The 25783-nt window shown below is 44.4% G+C and overlaps 4 non-coding genes across 4 annotated transcripts; all 4 read left to right on the plus strand.

Moving 5' to 3' along the window:
• The first annotated feature begins 11968 nt into the window (after window positions 1–11968).
• LOC139264965 (small nucleolar RNA SNORD123) lies at window positions 11969–12037 on the plus strand. The gene has a single exon (XR_011593446.1). It is a non-coding gene; the product is annotated as a small nucleolar RNA SNORD123 (small nucleolar RNA).
• A 1446-nt stretch (window positions 12038–13483) lies between these two features.
• Window positions 13484–13552, plus strand: LOC139264972 (small nucleolar RNA SNORD123). The gene has a single exon (XR_011593452.1). It is a non-coding gene; the product is annotated as a small nucleolar RNA SNORD123 (small nucleolar RNA).
• A 10003-nt stretch (window positions 13553–23555) lies between these two features.
• On the plus strand, window positions 23556–23624 carry LOC139264960 (small nucleolar RNA SNORD123). Its single transcript, XR_011593440.1, has one exon. It is a non-coding gene; the product is annotated as a small nucleolar RNA SNORD123 (small nucleolar RNA).
• Window positions 23625–24278: 654 nt separating this feature from the next.
• LOC139264963 (small nucleolar RNA SNORD123) lies at window positions 24279–24347 on the plus strand. Its single transcript, XR_011593444.1, has one exon. It is a non-coding gene; the product is annotated as a small nucleolar RNA SNORD123 (small nucleolar RNA).
• Window positions 24348–25783: the final 1436 nt, after the last annotated feature.

Below are 25783 nucleotides of genomic sequence, written 5' to 3' on the forward strand. Positions count from 1 at the left end.
AGCCTGACATCGGTAGTGGGTAAAATAATGGAATCAATTATTAAGGATGTCATAGCAGTGCATTTGGAAAGAGGTGACATGATAGGTCCAAGTCAGCATGGATTTGTGAAATGGAAATCATGCTTGACAAATCTTCTGGAATTTTTTGAGGATGTTTCCGGTAGAGTGGACAAGGGAGAACCAGTTGATGTGGTATATTTGGACTTTCAGAAGGCTTTCGACAAGGTCCCACACAAGAGATTAATGTGCAAAGTTAAAGTACATGGGATTGGGGGTAGTGTGCTGACATGGATTGAGAACTGGTTGTCAGACAGAAAGCAAAGAGTAGGAGTAAATGGGGACATTTCAGAATGGCAGGCAGTGACTAGTGGGATACTGCAAGGTTCTGTGCTGGGACCCCAGCTGTTTACATTGTACATTAATGATTTAGATGAGGGGATTAAATGTAGTATCTCCAAATTTGCGGATGACACTAAGTTGGGTGGCAGTGTGAGCTGCGAGGAGGATACTATGAGGCTGCAGAGTGACTTGGATAGGTTAGGTGAGTGGGCAAATTCTTGGCAGATGAAGTATAATGTGGATAAATGTGAGGTTATCCACTTTGGTGGTAAAAACAGAGAGACAGACTATTATCTGAATGGTGACAGATTAGGAAAAGGGGAGGTGCAACGAGACCTGGGTGTCATGGTACATCAGTCATTGAAGGTTGGCATGCAGGTACAGCAGGCGGTTAAGAAAGCAAATGGCATGTTGGCCTTCATAGCGAGGGGATTTGAGTACAGGGGCAGGGAGGTGTTGCTACAGTTGTACAGGGCCTTGGTGAGGCCACACCTGGAGTATTATGTACAGTTTTGGTCTCCTAACCTGAGGAAGGACATTCTTGCTATTGAGGGAGTGCAGCGAAGGTTCACCAGACTGATTCCGGGGATGGCGGGACTGACCTATCAAGAAAGACTGGATAAACTCGGCTTGTATTCACTGGAGTTCAGAAAATGAGAGGGGACCTCATAGAAACGTTTAAAATTCTGATGGGTTCAGACAGGTTAGATGTAGAAAGAATGTTCCCAATGTTGGGGAAGTCCAGAACCAGGGGTCACAGTCTAAGGATAAGGGGTAAGCCATTTAGGACCGAGATGAGGAGAAACTTCTTCACCCAGAGAGTGGTGAACCTGTGGAATTCTCTACCACAGAAAGTTGTTGAGGCCAATTCACTAAATATATTCAAAAAGGAGTTAGATGAAGTCCTTACTACTAGGGGGATCAAGGGGTATGGCGAGAAAGCAGGAATGGGGTACTGAAGTTGCATGTTCAGCCATGAACTCATTGAATAGCGGTGCAGGCTAGAAGGGCCAAATGGCCTACTCCTGCACCTATTTTCTATGTTTCTATGTTTCTATGTTTCTAAATAGTTGGGGTTCCATCATTGTTCCCTGCGGCACCCCACTAGTTACAGATTGCCAACCCAAGAATGAACCATTTATCCTGACTCTCTGTTTTCTGTTAGTTAGCCAATCCTCTATCCATGCTAATATATTACCCCCAATCCCATGAACTTTTATCTTGTGCAGTAACCTTTTATGTGGCACCTTGTCAAATGCCTTCTGGAAATCCAAATACATCACATCCACTGGTTTCCCTTTATCCACCCTGTTCGTTACATCCTCAAAGAGTTCCGGAAAATTTGCCAAACATGACTTCCCCTTCATAAATCCATGCTGACTCTGCCTGACCGAATTTTGCTTTTCCAAATGTCCTGCTACTGCTTCTTTAATAATGGACTACAACATCTCCCCAACCACAGATGTTAGGCTAACTGGTTTATAGTTCCTTGCTTTTTGTCTACCTCCCTTTTTAATTAAGGGCGTTACATTTGCAGTTTTCCAAACTGCTGGGACCTCCCCAGAATCCAGGGAATTTTGGTAAATTACAACCAATGCATCCACAATCCCTGCCGCTACTTCTCTTAAGACCCTCGGATGCAAGCCATCAGGTCCAGGGGATTTATCTGCCTTTAGTCCCATTATCTTACTGAGTACCACCTCCTTAGTGATTGTGATTGTGTTAAGTTCCTCCCCCGCTATAGCCCCTTGACTATCCACTGTTGGAATATTGTTAGTGTCCTCTCCCGTAAAGACTGATACAAAATATTGTATGGAAAACAACCTTGAAATTTCCTGATGGCACAAACGTAGGCAATTTGGTACCTTGTGTAATTTTGGGTGCCCCTTTATAGTAGATACTCTTGCTGTCTTTCAAGATGGTATTTATTACAACAGCTTTTAAAAACTGTATTCTGTTTCTGAGGCTGCCTTCATTACATGCTAGCAGAAGGGGGCTCTGGATTGAGAAGCTGTAGTAAAAAAAATACACTAACAACTGTATCTACAATTTTCTGTGTTTGTAGAATATATGTTACAAGTCATTATGTACAAACTGGCTTTTTTGCATGTATTTTTTTAATGTGAGTTATATCCATGGTAGCGACATCGAAACGTTGTGTTATTCTTCCACTTTTTAGCACTTGCAGATCAGGTATAAAGAATATAGCTTCTTCCCTGCTCTGTCGAATGTGCTCCTTCCCACTATCATCCTTTATGACACAAGTCTGATGTTTCCATTTTCCACACAAGCAGTGGAGAAAAGACCTCTCTGAGACAGTTTGGAAATGAGTTAGTACTGATCATTCTTATTTCCATTTGTTTTGATATCTGGAACATCCCTGGAAACTTACAGCACAGTGGACTTTATCCTATGAGCAAAGACCGCAAAGAGGCCGTAATTTTTACCGTGGAGTCGGGTCAGGTGCGGGCCACTTAGCGGGTTGGGAACGCAATGTTCAGCGCGTTCTTCAGGGCGATTTTCATTTAATGGCCCCATTTAAAGCAGTCATTCGCGTTTCTCAACCCAAGTAAATGGAGCGGGTCTGATGATATCATCGATGACTCATTTCCAGCACCAATATTTAAAGCAGCCTTGCACTCAACTCATGTGAAGGTTGATAGAGGGTGGAGCCTGACATCCAAAGGGCTGAGTACTGCTATAAAGCAGCAATGACAGATAGCCAAAGGCAGAGGGCTGCACCACCATTTTCAGACACATCCCTGCATATTCTGGTGGAGGCAGTCAGAGCACGCAGGGAAGTTCTCTTCCTCACTGATAGGTGAAGGAGACATCCATGAGAGACCAAGCGAGCCTGGCTGGATATAGCTGAGGAGGTCAGCAGCAGGGATGTGGTCTGGAGGACCTGGATCCAGTGAGGGAAATGAATCAATGATCTGATGATGTCAGGAAAGGTGAGTGAAATGCCACACTCACCTTCATCCTGATGTGCCTGTCATTACATCCCCATCACTCTGCCTTCCCAAGTCTACTCCTGCACATCATTCCTCACACCAACCCACCATGCACACACACCCATCCCTCTCTATGTAGATATTCACATCCCCACAAGCACCCTCATCCTAATGCAATCATAACAAATAACACCACAGAAGGAGGCCATTTGGCATTGGCATCTCACTCCCTCATAGTCACCCTCTACAGATGTAACCCATCCATTCCTTACACTCATTCCATCACTCTCACTCAAATGTCTCTTTTCCTCCCTTGCAGCAGAAAAGAGCCCAGAACACACAGGTGAGACAGAGAACTGGAGGTGGTCCTCCAGTCTTCACCCAACTAAACCCAGCAGAGAAGGTGACTCTGGAGATCTCGGGAGTTGGCAGGATGCTGGCAATGGGAGACGGAGAGAGGGGAACATCTCAGCAACCTGGTGACAGAATCACATCTCATACAGCCACATGGCATACAGCAGTCACTCATCTGGTGACTGATGTCAGCAACCAGTGAAATTCCACCATGTGCATAATGGTAATGTTACCCATTCTCATTACAACACTCCAATTCATCTCTTTACTCTCCCACAGGTCAATCAACTGCGCCCTCCACCATGGTCCAGCCGGAGGAGAAAGACGACTCCTCAGAAGAACCTCCAGCTTTTGAGGGTGCAGCATCAGCAGCCCCAAGTGCAGATATGTACACCACGGTGGGTCCTTTGCACCATAGAGTAATGTTTCACCTGTTATCTCATATTTCACAAGTGAGCAAGAGCAAATGGTGGAGATAGGGACAGCAGGAGAGAGTCCTCGGTGGAGGGCGCAGGATGCTCCCAGCTCTGCTCAGCTGCCTGCAGACGCTGAGCCTCGGGGGCCATCGAGAAAGAGGGTGATCTTGGAGGGGCCACAAGAATTGCAGGAGGCTCTGGCATCTTTTGCCACCGTGATGTCAGGAGGAGTCCATCTCCAACAATGGAATCTTGGCCTTTATCACAAAGGGGATGGGGTATAAAAGCAGGGAAGTCTTGCTACAGTTATACAGGGTATTGGTGAGGCCACACCTGGAATACTGTGTGCAGTTTTGGTTTCCATATTTACGAAAGGATATACTTGCTTTAGCGGGAGTTCAGAGAAGATTCACTAGGTTGATTCCGCAGATGAGGGGGTTGTCTTATGAGGAAAGGTTGAGTAGGTTAGGCCTCTACTCATTGGAATTCAGAAGAATGAGAGGTGATCTTATTGAAACATATAAGATTATGAGGGGCTTGACAAGGTGAATGCAGAGAGGATGTTTCCACTGATAGGAGAGACTAGAACTATAGGGCATCATCTTAGAATAAGGGGCCGCACATTTAAAACTGAGATGAGGAGAAATTTCTTCTCTCAGAGGGTTGTGGATCTGTGGAACTCACTGCCTGAGAGAGCTGTGGGGGCTGGGACATTGAATAAACTTAAGACAGAAATAGACAGTTTCTTAAACGATGAGGGAATAAGGGGTTATGGGGAGTGGGCAGGGAGTTGGACCTGAGTCCATGATCAGATCAGCCATGATCGTATTGAGGGGCGGAGCAGGCTTGAGGGGCCGTATGGCCGACTCCGGCTCCTATTTCTTATATTCTTATGTTCTTATGAGCACCACACTGTCGCAGGGGATGGCGACAATGTGCTGTTCCATGGAAAGGATGGCCGGCCACCTGCAGAAGCATCAAATATGCTAGTCACATGAGCACATGCTCGCTGTGGACAACAGAAGGCAGGCGCTCATAGACCTCCTCCCAAGGAGGGATGTAAACGTAGACTTGCGGCAAGGTGCTCGTCAACTCCTTGCTAGCAGGGAATTGCAGGTGGCCCATGAGAAGGATGATGGTGAGAGGGGACACGGAATTGGGGGCTTTTCTCAAAGCCCTCCCACTTCTCCCCTCAGTCAGAGCCCCACATGCTGCCTCGAATCGCGATGGCTGAGTCTGTCCCTGCACAGTCGCAGGAAGAGCAGACTTTGGCGGGGCCATCACAGGCTCCAAAAGTGCATAACGAGTTACAGAAGGGAATTGAACAGCCTGCAACTACCTCTGTTGAAACCATAGGGGTTGCACCTCGTAGAAGCACTCGGAAAAGAAAAATGACACAAAAGTAGCTACACATGGGTATGAAAAAATGTTAGTGTTAAGCTTCAGTTATTTTTATGACATAGATAAATGTATTTCTTTGCCCACATTCCTGTCTTGTCCATTTTTGCCTGCGACCTGGGAAGTGGCTTTGTTACTTGGAGTGAATGGTGAGACATTAATTAACCTTGAGCACTGGGGCTTTGGGTGAGACGAATGGCTTGGTCATTGTAGGGATGCTTTATGGTGTTGTTGGTGGTGGGGCGGGGTGGGGCGGGCAGAGGGAGTTAGTACAGCATGTGGCATCAATGGGACTGCATTGGAGCAAGTTAAGTAAATCTGGCCATGATGAGGCTATCCCAGGCCTCCTCAGCAGCAATGTGGGCCACTGCTGATGCCATCACCACCTCAGGTTCCTCCTCCTCCACGTGTTCCACCTGTTCCTCCTCTGAAAAGGCTGTGCGCTCTGCGCCTTGCTCCTCCTGCAGCTCCAATCCTCGCTGCTGCGTTGTGTTGTGCAGTGCACAGCAGACAATGATTCTGGAGACCCCGGCTGGTGTGTACTGAAAGGCTCCTCCAGATCTGTCAATGCATCTGAAGCGCATCTTCAGCATGCCTATTGCTTGCTCTATGACACATCTGGTGGAGATGTAGCTCTCATTATAACGCTCCTCAGCCTCAGTACTTGGTGTCTTCAAATGTGTCATGAGCACATCTTCAATAGATAGCCCTTGTCTCCAAGCAGCCAGATGGTAAGTGTATTGGAGGTGTGAAGAGCTGAGGGAGGGTGGACTGGCACAGCACGAAAGAGTCATGACAACTGCCAGGGAATCTGGCACAGACATGCATGGTGATCTTTTTATGATCGCAGACGAGCTACACATTGAGGGAGTGGAAGCCCTTGTGGTTCACAAACACTCCTGATGATGATGGGGTGCCTTCATGGCCACATGTGCGCAGTTGATGAGGCCCTGTAGCTGTGGGAAGTCAGCCAGATCCGCAAAGCTGAACGCCCACTCAGTAACACTGGCTTCATCAGTGGCAAAGTTGATATAATTGGCTGACTTGTGAAACGTGGCATCGGTTATCTGGGTGATGCATCTGTGGGCAGCCAACTGCAAGATCCCACAAATGTCTGCTGTAGATCCCTGGAAGGAGCCTGAGGTGAAGAAGTTGAGGATGGTGGTGACTTTGACAGCCACTGGAAAGAAGTGTTCACCAGGTCCTCTGGGTAGCAGGTCTTGTTGCAGCAAGCTACAAATGTCTGCTATGACCTGGCGTGATAGTCTGAGCCTCCTGAAGCATTTCTGCTCAGTCATGTTGAGGAGGTTTATCCTCTGCCTGTGTACCCTGTGTTGGGGGTATTGCCTCCAGCGCGCTGCAGCCCTGTGCTGACCCCATTTCTCCTGTGGAGCATCGGGTCGTTGAGAAGGCTGCTGTTGTGGTTGTTGCTGCTGCTGCTGGTGTGGCTGATGTTGTTGGTGGTGGAGATGATCTTGGTCCGATTCTGAGGGCCAAGGTGAGACAGTATAAGTGGCACTCATGCTGATGTAATCGATGGCATGTAAAGTGGAGGTTAGTGGGCCAATCCCTCAAGAAAGAAAGACTGGATCAACTAGGCTTATATTCATTGGAATTTAGAAGAATGAGAGGGGATCTCATAGAAACATGCACCGCTCCTCAGCACATTTGGAAAGCAGTGATGGGATCAGTCCAAGTCAGCATGGATTTATGAAAGGGAAATCCTTCTTGACAAATCTTCTAGAATTTTTTGAGGATGTAACTGGTAGAGTGGACAAGGGAGAACCAGTGGATGTGGTATATTTGGACTTTCAAAAGGCTTTTGACAAGGTCCAACACAAGAGATTGGTGTGCAAAATTAAAGCACATGGTATTGGGGGTAATGTACTGCCGTGGATAGAGAACTGGTTGGCAGACAGGAATCAGAGAGTCGGGATAAACGGGTCCTTTTCAGAATGGCAGGCAGTGACTAGTGGGGTGCCTCAAGGCTCAGTGCTAGGACCCCAGCTCTTTACAATATATATTAATGATTTTGATGAGGGAATTGAGTGTAATATCTCCAAGTTTGCAGATGACACTAAGCTGTGTGGCAGTGTGAGCTGTGAGGAGGACGCCAAAAGTCTGCAGGGTGACTTGGACAGGTTAGGTGAGTGGGCAAACGCGTGGCAGATGCAGTATAATGTGGATAAATGTGAGGTTATCCACTTTGGTGGCAAAAACACGAAAGTTCACCAGACTGATTCCCGGGATGGCAGAACTGACATATGAGGAGAGACTGGATCGACTGGGCCTGTATTCACTGGAGTTTAGAAGAATGAGGAGGGATCTCATAGAAACATATAAAATTCTGACGAGACTGGACAGGTTAGATGCAGGAAGAATGTTCCCGATGTTGGGGAAGTCCAGAACCAGGGATCGGTCTAAGGATAAGGAGTAAGCCATTTAGGACCAAGATGAGGAGAAACTTCTTCACTCAGAGAGTTGTTAACCTGTGAAATTCCCTACCTCAGAGAGTTGTTAATGCCAGTTCATTGGATATATTCAAGAGGGAGTTAGATATGGCCCTCACGGCTAAAGGGATCAAGGGGTATGGAGAGAAAGCAGGAAAGGGGTACTGAGGCGAATGATCAGCCATGATCTTATTGAATTGTGTGTAGACTCGAAGGGCCAAATGGCCTACTCCTGCACCTATTTTCTATGTCTCTATTTAAAATTCGGATGGGATTGGACAGTTTAGATGCAGGAAGAATGCTCCCGATGTTGGGGAAGTCCAGAACTAGGGGTCACAGTTCAAGGTTAAGGGGTAAGCCATTTGGGGCCAAGATGAGGAGAAACTTCTTCACTCAGAGAATTGTGAACCTGTGGAATTCTCTACCACAGAAAGTTGTTGAAACCAGTTTGTTAGATATATTCAAAAGGGAGTTAGATGTGGCCCTTACGGCTGAAGGGATCAAGGGATATGGAGAGAAAGCAGGAAGGGGGTACTGAAGTTGCATGATCAGCCATGATCATAGTGAATGGTGGTGCAGGCTCGAAGGGCCGAATGGCCTACTCCTGCATCTATTTCCTATGTTTCTATGTTTCTATGTTGTGACAGTGACTAGCATTGTGGTGAGAGTGTCTGCCGAGGTTTCAGAAATGACCTGCTGACTGCTAAATCTCTGCACAAAATGGCGTGAGCAAGAGCCATTCCAAGAGGCAAGTAATGAGGTGTAATGTTACAGTGTTTATGTGCTTTTCCCAGCTGTCAATGAATGAACTCACCAATGGCCACTGAGCTTTTATCTCCCCTTCGCAGGCGAGGTTCCCGAGCTCCATGAATCCCATACTCCTGCAGTAAATGTCAAAAGTTGATGTTAAACCCTCTTAAGGGTCTGTAAACAAGCATTAAATGACATGAATGAAGTCGCCTGCTACTGCCAATCGGGTCCGTGTCGCGCTTTCAAAATCGCACGGGATAAATGCACGAGGAGGTGGGATTACGACGGGTTCCCAATGCACTCGCTATCTCTGGGATTTTTACTGCTGACCCGACCCAAACCCGCACCTTCGGTAACGGGAAAATTCTGGAGGTGCATTTGTGATCCCAACACTGTGGTTTTGGAAGGTATGTTTTAATTTAATATAGTCAGCCTGAGAAACAACAGATAATTATTTTATTCATTAGATGATACAAAGTATCATTAATAAAATGCTGCCTTAAATACATCCACTTAAAATCATTTACAACTCTTTGGCCTAGAAATTCCCTATCTTAGCACCACCTGTTTGCACCGCTATCCTGGCGAAAAGTGGCAACAGCCACTCTAACGCCCTTCACTGGCGTTAGACTTGTCTGCCGCCATTTTGGTAAGGGCCTTAGCGCTGCCAATAGCAAGTCTGGCCCTGCAGATGCAAATAAGGAGAGCGTGATGTCACACTCTGCGAACTTTGACCTTAGCGCTGAGTTCAGCACTGGGTCCTCGGCTCGCTCTGAAAAGCGAGCATTCAGCAGATTGACATATACGCTGTCAGCACTTCTTAAAGGGACATACACATCTTTTGCATTTACACTTTTGAACTGGATTTTTAAAACATTTTATTGAAATAGTGGCTTGCTGCAATACATGTCTAAAATTTTTAACTGTGCAGGGAGTGCTGCTGGACGCTTGCAAGGCCTTGGATGGCAAAGGAAGGCCGATGAGAAGACAGAAAATGCAGAAAATACTCAGCAGGTCAGGCTGCATCTGTGGAGAGAGAAACAGAGTAACAGAGTTCATGTCTCAGGTCAAGATGTTGCCTGACCTGCTGAGTTTTCCAGAATTTTCTGCTTTTATTTCAGATTTACAACATCTGCTCGCAGAGAGAAAATGAAGAAACAGAAGAGGAGGAAGTAGAAGAGGAGGAAGCAGAATGAAGGATGCAACCCAGACAGTCCCTTTCTGGCTGGGATATCTGGGATGGAATCATCTGCCTGTGGTCTAAGTGACCACAATCCCAATTCCCCTTTCAACATTTGTCACACGCCTTACCTTCTCTCTGTTACTGACTATCACAGCGGCCACAATGTTGAAATAAAAGTTACTACAAAGCAAACTTTCCAATCAAACTTTATACATCTATCCATCCAATATGACATCAAGAAATCAACTCATCACCCGATGCATTCCCTTAGTGACTGTCCTGTGTGTGCCTTTGCCCATCCTACTAATGTCACGCAGTGCTACCCCAGTGGCTGCAGCATGGCTGGTGGAAGGCTGCTGACTTTCAACGGGGGACACAGTAAATGGCCTTGCTGGTCAACCTCGAGGAGCTGGTGCCTGTGAGTGTGAAATCAAGTAACAATGTTTCTTCTTCTTCACTCTCCTTTCTCTCTTCTTGATCACCCAATGGCTGGGAAGTCTGTATTTCTTAGGTGTGTGAAATGAGGAAGGCACAAGGGTGGAGTTGTGGTTACGGGAGGGTGGGAAAGCAAGAAGTGCATGCGAGAAGGAGGATAACAGCATCTTGTATCCTTTCAGACCCGCTGCTGACCAAGGGCTCAACAATGCCTCAACAAAGAATGGCCAGCACTATCTCCTCCAATGGGTGAAGCTAGGAATGGGAAGTGTGCCCTGTGTTTGGTACAGATTGTTGGTAGTTTTTTTTTAATTAGTTCTGGGATGTGGGCATCGCTGACAAGGCCAGCATCTATTGCCCATCTCTAATTGCCCTTGAGAAGGTGGTCATGAGCCGCATTCTTGAACCGCTGCAGTCTTTGTGGTGAAGATACTCCCACAGTGCTGATAGGGAGTGCATTTCAGAATTTTGATGAGTGATTGGGGCTGGTAGGGTGGTCGTGCATTGAGAGGCATGTAACGTTAATGGTGCAGTTGATAGGAGATAGCTTTTAAAGATGCATTCACTGAGCTTGACCACTGGTCTGAGGTCTAAAGGTTTTTTGGGCATTGGAGCCAGGTTGTGGTGGGGACAACACTGCTGGCAATAACAGCCTCGGTGATGTAGTCCCACATCATTCATTCTGGAGGGCCTCCTGGCCCCTGTGGGTAGAGGGCCTCCCCTGCAGTGTAGAACCTCTGCACAAGCTGAGTGCTGTGTGTGAGATCCTGGGTGCCCATTCCCTGGCTTGCTGAGCCATTTGTGTTAGTGCTAAAGCACTTTTCCCATTTTTTGAGGTGCAGATGGCAATTCAGCTTTGAGAACTGAAAATTCCTATTTGGAAATTCCTTTTAATGTTAATTTTTTTTTTCAGAAGGCAGTTGAGCTCTTTGGGCTAAAATCTTCCTATTTTTGCATTATTATTTTTTTCATTTCAGAAGGCAGTTCCCCTTTAAGGGACCGAACTGCTTTCTGAAATGACAGCCTTGCTTTAAAGCAGGTTGTTCTTGTCGCAATGACGATTCAGCCACACTACAATGGGGCCTCCTGCCAGGATGAACACCACCAGAACGGCGTTGCATAGTAAGTTTAACACTGGGCTAATATTAGCCACCAGCGCCAATTTACCGGTACTGCCAGCGCCATCATTTTCGGTGGCCGTTAGCACCAGCTAACGGATGCACCGGCAGGTTTGTATCGATATCCAATTTCTAGGCCATGGGATTTATAAGTAATAGACAATTTTAGAGAGAGCATTCTAGAACTTAGGGCCTAGACAATTGAAGGCACGGCCAACAATGGTGCGTTAAACGAAATCAGCGATGCACAAGAGGTCAGAATTGGAGTAACAGATCTCAGTAGGTTGTAGGGCTTGCGGAGATTACAGAGATGTGGAAGGGTGAGGCCATGGAGAGATTCGAAAATGAGGATCTGAATTTAATTGTGAAGCTTTGCTGGCCCAGGAGCCCATGTGGATCAGTAAGCACAGGGGTTATGAGTGAATGTACTTGGTGCGAGCTAGGATACTATACATTGGAATCTATTTAAAATTGTGTTTTCCTTGTTCATGTGAACTTAAGTTGAAACATGTCAGTAACAACCACATTAAAGAGGACAGTGTTACTGTTGATAGAATACATTTTATTTCTCTGTGAAGATGATGATTTAGGGGATCTGAAATCATCTGAAGTAAAGATGCCATCCATTTTCTGATTCACATTCTGTTTCTCTCTAAACTTCCATGCGTACATTTATCAGTTAGGATATGACTTAGTACTGATCATTCTTATTTCCATTTGTTTTTTATATCTGGATTTTGCAACATTCCTGGAAACCTATAACACAGTGAACTTCATTCTATGAGCAAAGATTGAGATTGATTTGTGATCCAACACTGTGATTTTGGAAGGTATGTTTTCATTTCATATAGACAGCCTGAGAAACAGCATTCATTTATTTTATTCATTAGATGATACAAAGTATCTTTAATAAAATACTGCCTTAGATACACCCACAGAATCATTTACAACTCTAGATTTATAAATAAAAGATATTTTACAGTCTTTGAGCATAGTATTTACTACACCTGATTTTCAAACCATATTGTTCTGTTGTCCCTTGTTGTCTCTACATTCAATTCCCATCGGAAGAAAGCATTGAATCCATTCGACTCTATCCCTCCCCCGAGCATCTGTCTGAGGCTGAACAAGACTGTTCGCACCTTGGCGTCATATTTGAACATGAAGTGAACTTCCGGCCACATATCTGCGACATAACCAAAAATGCCTATTTCCACCTCCATAACATTGCCTGTCTCTGCCCCTGCCTCAGCTCATCTGCTGCTGAAACCCTCATCCATGCCTTTGTTATCTCTAGACTTGACTACTCCAACGTAATCCTGGCTGGCCTCCCCTACATTCTACCCTACGTAAACTTGAGGTCTTCCAAAAGTCGGCTGCCCATGTCCTAACTCGCACCAAGTCCTGTTCACCCATCACCCCTGTGCTTACTAACGTATAGTTAAGCAACGCCTGGATTTCAAAATTCTCATCCTTGTTTACAAGTCGCTCCATGGCCTTGCCCCTCCCTATCTCTGTAATCTCCTTCAGCCACACAATCCCCCGCGATACCTGCGCTGCTCAAATTCTGCCCTCTTGAGCATCCCTGATTATAACTGCTCAACCATTGGAGGCCATGCCTTCAGCTGCTTGGGCCCAAAGCTCTGGAATTCCCTGCCTAAACCTCTCTGCCTCTCTACCTCTCTTTCCTCCTTTAAGACGCTCCTTCAAACCCACCTCTGTAACCAATCTTTCAGTCATCTGTCATAATTTCTTCTTTTGTGGCTCGGTGTCAAATTTTTTTTTGTCTTATAACACTGCTGTGAAGCGCCTTGGGACATTTTATTACGTTAAAGGCGCTATATAAATACCAGTTGCTTTTGTTATTGAATTCAAATCATTATATACACCAGTTGAACTCACAGTTTGTTAATATGTCTAGAATAGAGAAATCACATTTTTTTTAAATTGTATTCATTATTACTGTATAGTGGAACCTATTTAAAATGGTGTTTTCCTTGTTAGCGTGAATTTAAGTTGAAATATTTCAATAACAATCACATTAAAGAGGACAGTGTTATTGGTGATGGAACACATTTTATTTCTATGTGAAGATGATGGTTTAGGGGATCTGAAATCATCTGAAGTAGAGATACCATCCATTTCCTGATTCACATTCTGCTTCTCCCTAAACCTCCATTCGTACATTTATCAGTTTGGAAATGAGTTAGTATTGATCATTCTTATTTCCATTTGTTTTGAGACTGGTAATTTGTAACATCCCTGGAAACCTACAGCACAGTGGGCTTCATCCTATGAGCAAAGAGTGAGGTACATTAGTGATCCCAACACTGTGGTTTTAGAAGGTAAGTTTTCATTTAATATAGATAGCCTGTGAAACAGCATTTATTCATTAGATTATACAAAGTATCTTTAATAAAATACTGCCTTCGATGCATCCACTTAGAATCATTTACCACTCTTTAGATTTATAAATAAAATATAATTTTACAGTCTTTGAACATAGTATTTATTACACCAGCTTTTCAAACCATGTTGTTCTATTGTCTGTATTGCATTCCTACCAGCAGAGAGCTTTGAATTCAAATCATTATGCACTACAGTTGAACTCACAGTTTGTTATATGTTTAACATCAGTTGTGGGGAAACTACTACCAGCTGTGAATAAGGATAGAGTGGCTGAGCACGTGAACAAATATGAGCAGATCAGGAGAGCCGGCATGGTTTATTAAGGTTATATCATGTCTGATTAATGTAGTAGAATTTTTTGATAAAAAGATAGAAGAGGAATGTCCATGGATGTTATCTATATGGACTTCCAGAATGCATTCGATGCCATTTCACACAAAAGTTATTGGCAAAAATGAGAGTCCACTGAATTGGCGATAGCATTTTGTCTTGGATTGGAAATTGGTTGTGAGGTAGGAGACCGAGAATGGGGATGAAGGGTAGGTTCCCTGATTGGCAGGATGTGACAAGTGGTGTTCTCTAGGGATTTGTTCTAGAGCCTCAACTTTTCACTACATTTATTAATGACTTGGATGAAGGAATAGAGAGTTGTATATCCAAGTTTCCTTATGATATTAAATTAGGAGGGACAGCAAGTAGTGCAGATGGTAGCGGGAAGTTACAAAGGGGCACAGGCAAATTACGTGGGTGGGCAAAACAATTGCAAATGGAGCTTAATGCATGCAAGTATGAGATTATCCACATTGGATCTAAGAAAGATAAATCAAAGTATTTTCTAAATGGTGAGAAGCTAGGAACTGTGGAGGAACAAAGAAATTTGGGAGTCCAAGTATACAACTCATTTAAAGTTAGTAGACAGGTACACAAAGCATTCAAAAAGGCTAATGGAATGTTGGCCTTTATCTCAAGGGGGCTGGATTACAAAAGGGATGAAGTTATGCTTCAGTTGAATAGAACCTCGGTCAGACCCAATCTGGAGAACTGCGTTCAGTTTTGAGCACTGTATCTCAGAGACGATGGGGCTGATTTTAATCAATGCGTCCGCCGGCCCAAGTGCTGCCCAAAGTGCCTCTGATGACCCCCGAAGTACCGGACGGTACTTTGGATGGGATATTCATCGCCGAGCTCCCCCGAAGGTTGGCGAGCGGCAAATAGATGACATACGCCACCACACTGGGCGGCAGCAGGCGGTAGGTCTCATTCTCGGTGGCAGAAGCATTTGCCGCCCAAGTGCCGCCAAGGAGGGAGTCAGGACCACAGAGGGTTGAAGACTTGAAAAAAAAAATCATCAGTAAAAAATAAAAAAACGATTGGAAGACCTTCCGGGGACCCCATCCAGGGAAGCCGTTGTGGAAAGAAATATATAAAATGTTCACTAACTGTTTTTTCAGGCTCTTCATACTTACCATCGGGGACAGACCAGCCTCCTCGCATCGTTCTGGTGCTGACTCCCACCGACTCCCGCCCGCATCAATTTGGGAGCTCGGCGGGTGGGAGGTAAGTTTCGCCACTCGGCCGTCCGCTGATGTCAGCGGGTGTTCCTGGTGACTCTCCCCTCCCACCCGCTCCAGACCAGCTCGAAAGTGGCACTGGGTGGATCTGTAAGAGCAATGTCGGCGGCAGCGAGTGGTGAGTTGATGAATTTTGGCCCCGATATATTTACCTTAGAGGATGTGCAATGCAAATTCACCAGTATGATACGAGGGTTTAGAGGGTTAAATTATGAAGACAGGTTCATAAACTTGACTTGTATTTCCTTGAGTATAGAAGAGTGAGATATGATCTGATCGAGGTGTTTAAATTGATAAAAGGATTCGATAGTGTGAATACAAAGAAACCATTACCTCTGATAGGGGAATCAAGAACAAGGGGACATAATCTTAAAATAAGGGCCATGCCATTTAGGAGGGAAATTAGAAAGCACTATTTTGCACAAAAGCATAGTAGAAATCTGAACTACTACCCCCCAAAAGGCTGTCGATGCTGGAACAATTACAGTTTTCAAGAATGAGGTCAATACACTTTTGTGTTGGGTAATAGTTTCAAGGGATATGGAGGTAAGGTGGGTAAATACTTGGGAGAATGACATTATAGACATTACAGAAACATGGCTGAAAGAAGGGGCGGGTTTGGCAGATCAATATTCCTGGTTACAGGATTTTAAGACAAGACAGAGGGGGGGGTAAAAAGGGCGGGGTGTGTTGTGGCATTGATTAAAAAAACTAATATAGCAGTGAGGAACGATGATATGTTAGAGGGATCATCAAATGAGGCCATATGGGTTGAACTGAAAAATAAAAAAGAAACGATTACATTGCTTGGCATGTGTGATAGACACCCAGACAGTGGGAGGGAGATAGAGGAGCAAATATGTCAACAAATTGCTGTGAAGTCTAAAAACCATAGGGTAGTAATAGTAGGGGATTTTAACTATCCTAATATTGATTGGGACAAATATAGTGTGAAGGGTATAGAGGGTGCGGAATTCTTAAAAGGCATTCAAGGGAACTTTTTTAGTCAGTATGTAGCAAGCCCAACATGAGAGGGGGCGGTCTTGGATTTAGTTTTGGGGACTAAAGCTGGGCAGGTTGAAGGGGTATTAGTGGAGAGCACTTGGGTGCCAGTGACCATAATTCAGTCAGATTCAAGTTAGTTACGGATAAGGACAAGGATAGGCCTGGAATAAAAGTCCCAAATTGAGGAAAAGCTCATTTTGCTAAGTTGAGGAGTGATTTGGCCATAGTGGACTGGAAACAGCTACTTGTGGGTAAATCAGTGTCAGAACAGTGGGAGGCATTCAAGGAGGAGATCCGGAAGACTCAGGCCAAACATGTGCCCTTAAAGAAAAAGGGTGGGAATAACAATTCGAGAGCCCCCTGGATGTCTAGGGACTTACAGGGGAGGATAAAGACAAAAAGGGACGCTTATGTCATATACCGACGGCTAAATACTGTAGAATCTTTGGAGGAATATTGAAAGTTGGCAAAATTAAAAAGGATATTCGGAATGCTAAGAGAGAGCATGAAAAATTATTGGCTGGTAAAATTAAGAAAAACCCAAAGATGTTCTATAAATATATTAAGAGCAAGAGGGTAACTAAAGAAAGGGTAGGGCCTATTAGAGATCATAAGGGTAACCTATGTGTGGAGGTGGAAGATGTTGGTAAGGGTCTTAACGAATACTTTGCATCTGTTTCCACAAAGGAAAGAGGTAATGCAGATACTGCTATCGAGGAAGAGTGTGATATTCTGGGTGAAATAAACATAGTGAGAGAGGAAGTATTAAGGGGTTTAGCAGCTTTGAAAGTAGATAAGTCCCCAGGCCCAGATGACATGCATCCCAGGCAATTGAATGAAGTAAAAGAGGAAATAGCAGAGGCCTTGACCATCATTTTCCGTCCTCTTTGGATTTGGGCATGTTACCGGAAGACTGGAGAACTGCTAATGTAGTAACCTTGTTTAAGAAGAGAAAAAGGGATAGACCATGTAATTACAGGCCTGTCAGCCTAACCTCAGTGGTGGGAAAATTAATGGAAAAATCCTGAAAGACAGGATAAATCTACATTTGGAAAGGCAAGGATTAATTAGAGACAGTCAGCACGGATTTGTTAAGGGAAGATCGTGTTTGACTAACCTGATTGAATTTTTTGAGAAGGTAACTGTTGTGTCCGTAATAAAGTAATGTGATTGAGTACTGTAGACATGAGTAAGTGTGACCTTAGTCTCTTTATTCTAACTCCAGAGTGTTGGTACGGCATGGGAGGCCTGCTTATAGACAGTGCTCCCAAGGGATGCTGGGATCCCTTGGGAATCCAACAAATATGCCCTCTGGTGACGGTAGAATGCTGGTTACATAGGGTTGCATACATAACATCACTCCTTCCCAAAGACAATAGTACACTTATTTTCAGGGTGAGATGAGCTGGGGCTTTTCTTTCCCTCGTCGATCATCTCGGTACAAATGCAGGTGCAAGTGAGTTGGTTGGTTCTTCGCTGGGCTCCTGCTTAGCTGGCCTTGCTGGGCTGCTGAGGATGGTGACTTCAGCTTCATGGTCAACCGTGATGTCGGTTGCCACTTGTGTATGTTTCCGAGGGTTGAAGTTGGTGGTGTCCTCTTCAGGTCTGTGAATCGCAGTTTGGTTTGGTCCAAATGCTTTTTGCAAGTTAGTCCATTTGCGGAGTTTGACCTGAAACACCCTACTCTGTTCTTTGGCTATGACAGTACCAGCAAGCCATTTGGGACCATGTCCATAGTTGAGTGCAAATACAGGGTCATTGACTTCAATATCGCGTGACAAATTTGCGCAATCATGATACATGATTTGTTGATGTCGCCTGCCCTTGACGTGATCATGGAGATCAGGGTGGACGAGAGAGAGCCTTGTTTTGAGCACCCTTTTCATGAGCAGCTCGGCTGGGGGAACCCCGGTGAGCGAGTGGGGTCTGGTGCAGTAGCTGAGCATGACTCAGGACAGTCGGGTCTGCAGGGAGCCTTCTGACACATCTTTCAAGCTTTGCTTGATGGTTTGGACTGCCCATTCTGCCTGGCCGTTGGATGCGGGCTTGAACAAGGCAGATGTGACGTGCTTGATCTATTGCTGGTCATGAATTCCTTGAAATTAGCACTGGTGAAACACGGCCCATTGTCGCTGGCTAGGATATCAGGAAGGCCATGCGTGGCAAATATGGCTTGTAGGTTTTCGATGGTGACAGTGGACGTGCTTACGGACATTATTACACACTCAATCCACTTTGAATAAGCATCCACAACAACCAAGAACATTTTGCCTAGAAACGGGTCAGTGAAGTCAACGTGGATCTTAGACCACGGTTTGGAGGGCCATGACCACAAACTTAGTGGTGCCTCCCTGGGTGCAATGCTCAGTTGAGAGCAAGTGTTGCATTGGCGCACGCAAGACTCCAAATCCAAGTCGATGCTGGGCCACCACACATGGGATCTGGCTATAGCTTTCATCATTACTATGCCTGGGTGGGTACTGTGTACGTCACGTATGAACGTTTCCCTGCCTTTCTTGGCAAAACCATGCGATTACCTCACAAAAGACAGTCCACCTGTATGGACATTTCGCCTTTACGCCGCTGGAACGGCTTGATCTCTTCATGCATTTCCGCTGGGACGCTGGACCAGCTCCCATGGAGGACACAGTTTTTTTACAAGGGACAGTAAAGGATCCTAGCTGGTCCAGGTCCTGATCTGGCAGGCCGTAACGGGTGACTTTTCATTTTCAAATGCATCCATCACCAAGAGCAAGTCTGCAGGCTGTGCCATTTCCACCCCGGTGGTGGGCAATGGTAGCCGACTGAGGGCATCAGCGCAGTTCTCTGTGCCTGCCCTGTGGAGAATTACATAGTTTTATGTAGACAGTGTGAGCGCCCATCTTTGGATGCGAGCAGAGGCATTGGTATTGATACCTTTGCTCTCTGAGAATTGCGATATGAGCGGCTTATGGTCAGTTTCTAACTCGAACTTAAGTCCAAACAGATTCTGATGCATTTTTTTTACCCCGTAAGTGCATGCCAGAGCTTCTTTTTCAATCATGCTGTAGGCCCTTTCGGCCTTGGACAAGCTCCTGGACGCATAAGCGACTGATTGCAATGTTCCCGATTCGTTTGCTTGTTGTAACACATATCCAACACCGTACGAAGACGCATCGCAAGCTAGCACTAAATGTTTACAAGGATCATACAGGACAAGCAGTTTGTTGGAACATAACAGATTTCGGGCTTTTTCAAAAGCTGTCTCTTGTGATTTCCCTCATACCCAGTCATCTCCCTTGTGTAGCGACACGTGTAGAGGTTCTAGCAAGGTGCTTAACCCGGGTAGGAAATTACCAAAATAATTGAGGAGTCCCAGGAATGACCGCAGCTCAGTCATGTTCTGTGGTCTCGGCGCATTCTTGATGGCCTCCGTCTTGGCGTGGGTGGGTCTGATGTCGTCTGCCGCGATTCTTCTCCCTAAGAACTCGACCTCTGGCGCCAGGAAAACACATGTCGAGCGTTTCAACCTGAGTCCCACACGATCCAGCCGACTTAGAACCTCTTCCAGGTTCTGCAAGTGTTCGATGGTGTCCCGACCTGTGACCAGTATGTTGTCCTGGAAAACCACGGTGCACGGTACTGGCTTTAGCAGACTTTCCATGTTCCTTTGAAAAATTGTAGCGGCCGATCGAATCCCAAACGGATATCTATTGTAGATGAACAGACCTTTGTACGTGTTGATGCAGGTGAGGCCTTTCGAAGATCGTGCACTGCTCCATCATAGGAGACTTTTACTGCTGTGCTGCCAATTACAGGGATCAGCTCTTTAGTGTAAGTTCTCAGCTTGATGTGAATGGGGCTCAGCTTGGGCTTGTGTGCCTTGTTACACCACAGCCTGTCGAAGGCCTTTTTGCTCGTGATGGACTGACTCGCACCTGTGTCCAATTCCATGGATACTGGAATTCCATTCAGTTCAACTTTTAACATGATCGGTGGAGATTTCGTGGTGAAGATGTGTACCCTGTACACTTCTGCCTCCTCGGTTTGAGTCTCTAGTTCAGTTTGATCCGCCATGGACCGGTCTTCCTCTGCAATGTGGTGGTTTGTAGGGTTTGTAGCTCATCTGCACATTCGCTGGAGGTGTCCCATTGTTCCACAGCCTTTGCACGCATAGTGTTTGATGGGCTCGATGATCACCTCCGCAGCGCCAACAGGTGTTAACTGACTCGCATTAACGCTTGATGGCGGACTCTGAGTCATCTGAGGTCATGCAGCTGCAGGCATATACATTCTGCCATATGCATTCCTGCCTGAAAATGATGTTACTTTGTGTACAGTACTTGCCGAAACATCTTTCTGCTGCGAAATTTGTTTGGTGTTATCGCTGGTGGACATAAATACCAGGGCTATCGTTATGGCTTTGCTAAGGTTCGGTGTTTCAACAGTCAATAATTTGCAAAGGATAACCTCATAGCCAATGCCAAGCACAAAAAAGTCTCTTAGTATTTGCTTCAGGAATCCATCAAATTCGCAATGTAGCTCACCACTTTCTGGCCTTCAGACCGTTGACGTGTAAAATTGATACCTTGCCATCAGAAAGTTCTCCTTCGGATTTAGGTGCTCCCGGACCAGCGTACACAGTTTTTCATATGATTTGGTTGTTGGTTTCACCAGAGCAAGAAGATTTTTCATGAGGCCATAGGTTGTTGCCCCGCAGACGGTGAGGAGGATCGCCCTTCGTTTGGCAGCGTTCACACTCCCTTCCAGCTCATTGGCCACAATGTATTGATCGAGTTGCTCCACGAAGGTCTCCCAGTCGTCCCCTTTCTGATAATTTCTCCAGGATACCAACAGTTCTCTGCATTTTCACGTGATGGTTTGTTATCTCGTCACCAGTTGTTGTGTCCGTAATAAAGTAATGTGATTGATTACTGTAGACGTGAGTAAGTGTGACCTTAGTCTCTTTATTATAACTCCAGAGTGTTGGTACAGCATGGGAGGCCTGCTTATATACAGTGCTCCCAAGGGATGCTGGGATCCCTTGGGACTCCAAAAGATACGCCCTCTGGTGGCGGTATAATGCTGGTTACATAGGGTTGCATACATAGCAGTAACCAAGAGGGTCGATGAGGGTAGTGCGCACGATGTAGTGTATATGGACTTTAGCAAAGCTTTTGATAAGGTCCCTCATGGTAGACTGGGCACAAAGGTTAAAGCCCTTGGGATCCAGGGCAAAGTGGCTAGTTGGATCCAAAATTGGCTTAGAGGTAGGAAGCAAAGGGTAATGGTTGATGGATGTTTTTGTGACTGGAAGGATGTTTCAGGTGGGGTTCCGCAGGGCTCAGTACTGGGTCCCTTGCTTTTTGTGATATGCATCAATGATTTAGATTTCAACATAGGGAGTATGATTAAGAAGTTTGCAGATTACACTAAATTTGGCTGTGTGATTGATAATGAGGAGGAAAGTCATGGACTGCAGGTCGATATCAATCTACTGGTCAGGTGGGCAGAGCAGTGGCAAATGGAATTTAATTTGGAGAAGTCTGAGGTAATGAACTTTGGGAGTGCTAATAGGGAAAGGATATACATATTAAGCGGTAGGCCACTTAATAGTGTAGATGAACAAAGGGACCTTGGAGTGCTTGTCCACAGAACTCTTTTGGGGGAAACAAAAACATTAAATCGTGGCCCCCCGATCTGGGGGACGCACCAAACATTTACAAGGCCCTTTTTTTTTAAAGTTTTTTTTTTGGGCACTAAACTCATATTGTTTCTCCAAGTGCCCCCTACAAAAGGGGAGGGGGACACTAAAAACACCGGCAATTAAAACAAATTAAACTTTAAAACATAAAATCAAATTAAAATTTGGTTGCCGGGCGTGATGATGCACTCCAGTCCCACACATCCCTGAAAGTAGCAGGCCAGGTGGATAAGGTGGTTAAGAAGGCACACGGAATGCTTGCCTTTATTGGCCGAGGCATAGAATACAAGAGCAGGGAGGTTATGCTTAAATTGTATATTACTCTTGTTAGGCCACAGCTGGAGTACTGCGTGCAGTTCTGGTCGCCATATTATAGGAAGGACGTGATTTTTACTAGAGAGGGTGCAGACGAATTTTACTAGGATGCTACCTGAAATGGAGAATCTTAGTTATGAGGACAAATTGGATAGGCTGGGTTTGTTCTCATCAGAACAGAGGAGGTTGAGAGGAGACTCATTGAAGTGTACAAAATTTTGAGGGGCCTGGATATAGTGGATAGCAAGGGCCTGTATCCATTGGTGGAGGGGTCTATTATGAGGGGGCATAGTTTTAAGGTGGTTGGTGAAAGGTTCAGAGGGGATTTGAGGGGGGGCTTCTTCCCTCGGAGGATTGTGAGGGTCTGGAACTCACTGCCTGGAATGGTGGTGGAGGCAGAAACCCTCACCGCATTTAAAGGTCGTTGGATGGGCATTTAAAGTGCTGTAACCTGCAGGGTTACAGACCTAGAGTTATAATTGGGATTAGACTGGATAACCTCTTGTTGACTGGCGCGGGTATGATGGTAAGTACGCAGGGAATCAAATATGGCCAGGGTGATCTCCTGGACTAGTTTCAATTGCCTGGATGGGTCGGAGAGGAATTTTCCAAATTTTTTTTCCCCAATTGGCCTGGGTTTTTATCTGGTTTTTGCCTCTCTCAGGAGATCACATGTCTCCGGTTGGGGTGGAGTGTAGAATATTTTGGTGCAAGGGGTGTTGCAGTTGTGTGGGGCAGGCAGGTTGGGCTGGATGCACTTTACCTTTACGCCATTGTTCATTGTTCATAGGTTTATATGTAACCATCAGGGCTGCTGACCGAGGGCCGTGCAGCTTTTTGTTGGCCGGCGCGGACGCAATGGGCCGAAATGGCCTCCTTCTGCGCTGTAGATTTCTATGTTTCTTCTATGTTTCTAAATAGAGTTAGATGCAGGTCAATTATAATCTAATTGAATGGTGTAGCAGGCTCGAAGGGCTGAAATGACTACTCTTGTTCCTATGTCTAGAATAGAGAAATCACTTTATTTTCTAAAAGTTGTAGTCATTATTTAATTGTCTATTGGACTCTATTTTAATGGTGTTTTGCTTATTAATGTAACCTTAAGTTGAAACATTTCAATAGCAACCACATTAAAGAGGACAATGTTATTGTTGATGGAACACATTTTATTTACCTGTGAAGATGATGATTTAGGGGATCTGAATTCATCTGAAGTAAAGATGCCATCCATTTCCTGATTCACATTCTGCTTCTCTCTAAACTTTCATGCGTACATTTATCAGTTTGGAAATGACTTAGTACTGATCATTCTTATTTCCATTTGTTTTTATATCTGGATTTTGCAACATTCCTGGAAACCTGCAACACAGTGAACTTCATCCTATGAGCAAAGAGTGAGATTGATTTGTGATCCCAACACTGATTTTAGAAGGTATGTTTTCATTTACGATAGACAGCCTGTGAAACAGCATTTATTTATTTTATTCATTAGGTGATACAAAGTATCTTTAATAAAATACTGCCTTAGATACACCCACTTAGAATCATTTACAACTCTTTGGATTTATAAATAAAAGATCATCTTACAGTCTGTAAACATAGTATTTCTTACAACTGCTTTCCAAACCATATTGTTCTGTTGTCTGTGTTATCTCTAAATTGAATTCCCATCAGAAGAGAGCATTGAATTCAAATTATTATATACTCCAATTGAACTCACAGTTAATATGTCTAGAATAGAGAAATCACATTTTTTTAATTGTAGTCATTATTATAGTATAGTGGAACCTATTTAAAATGGTGTTTTCCTTGTTAGGGTGAATTTAAGTTGAAACATTTCAATAACAATCACATTAAAGAGGACAGTGTTAATGTTGATGGAACACATTTTATTTCTTTGTGAAAATGATGATTTAGGGGATCTGAAATCATCTGAAGTAGAGATGCCATCCATTTCCTGATTCACATTCTGTTTCTCCCTAAACCTCCATTCATACATTTATCAGTTTGGAAATGAGTTTGTATTGATCATTCTTATTTCCATTTGTTTTGATACTGGTAATTTGTAATATCGCTGGAAATCTACAGCTCAGTGGGCTTCATTCTATGAGCAAAGAGTGAGGTACATTAGTGATCCCAACACTGTGCTTTTAGAAGGTAAGTTTTCATTGAATATAGACAGCCTGTGAAACAGCATTTATTATTTTATTCATTAGATGATACAAAGTATCTTTAATAAAATACTGCCTTCGATACATCCACTTAGAATCATTTACAACTCTTTAGATTTATAAATAAAATGTCATTTTACAGTCTTTCAACATAGTATTTATTACACCAGTTTTTCAAACCATATTGTTCTATTGTCTGTATTGCATTCCGACCAGCAGAGAGCTTTGAATTCAAATCATTATGCACTACAGTTGAACTCACTGTTTGTTATGTGTTTAACGTCAGTTGTGGGGAAACTACTACCATCTGTCAGTAAGGGTAGAGTGGCTGAGCACGTGAACAAATATGAGCTGATCAGGAGAGCCGGCATGGCTTGTTAAGGTTATATCATGTCTGATTAATGTAGTAGAATTTTTTGATAAAAAGATAGAAGAGGAATGTCCATGGATGTTAGCTATATGGACTTCCAGAATGCATTCGATGCCATTTCACACAAAAGTTATTGGCAAAAATGAGAGTCCACTGAATTGGCGGTAGCGTTTTGTCTTGGATTGGAAATTGGTTGTGAGGTAGGAGACTGAGAATGGGGATAAAGGGTAGGTTCCCTAATTGGCAGGATGTGACAAGTGGTGTTCTCCAGGGATTTGTTTTAGAACCTCAACTTTTTATCATATTTATTAATGACTTGGATGAAGGAATAGAGAGTTGTATATCCAAGTTTGCTCATGATATTAAATTAGGAGGGACAGCAAGTAGTGCAGATGGGAGCGGGATATTGCAAAGGGACACAGACAAATTACGTGGGTGGGCAAAACTATGGCAAATGGAGTTTAATGTATGCAAGTATCAGACCATCCACATTGGATCTGAGAAAGATAAATCAAAGTATTTTCTAAATGGTGAGAAGCTAGGAACTGTAGAGGAGCAAATAAATTTGGGAGTCCAAGTATACAACTCATTTAAAGTTAGTAGAAAGGTACACAAAGCATTCAAAAAGGCTAATGAAATGTTGGTCTTTATCTCAAGGGGGCTGGATTCCAAAAAGGAGGACGTTATGCTTCAGTTGGTTAGAACCTTGGTCAGACCCAATCTGGAGAACTGCGGTCAGTTTTGGGCACTGTATCTCAGAACTGATATATTGACCTTGAAGGATGTGCTGTGCAAATTCATCAGAATGATACGAGGGCTAAGAGGGTTAAGTTATGAAGATAGGTTGATAAACTTGACATAT

Source organism: Pristiophorus japonicus, chromosome 5, assembly GCF_044704955.1.
Source record: "Pristiophorus japonicus isolate sPriJap1 chromosome 5, sPriJap1.hap1, whole genome shotgun sequence".
Lineage (NCBI taxonomy): Eukaryota > Metazoa > Chordata > Chondrichthyes > Pristiophoridae > Pristiophorus > Pristiophorus japonicus.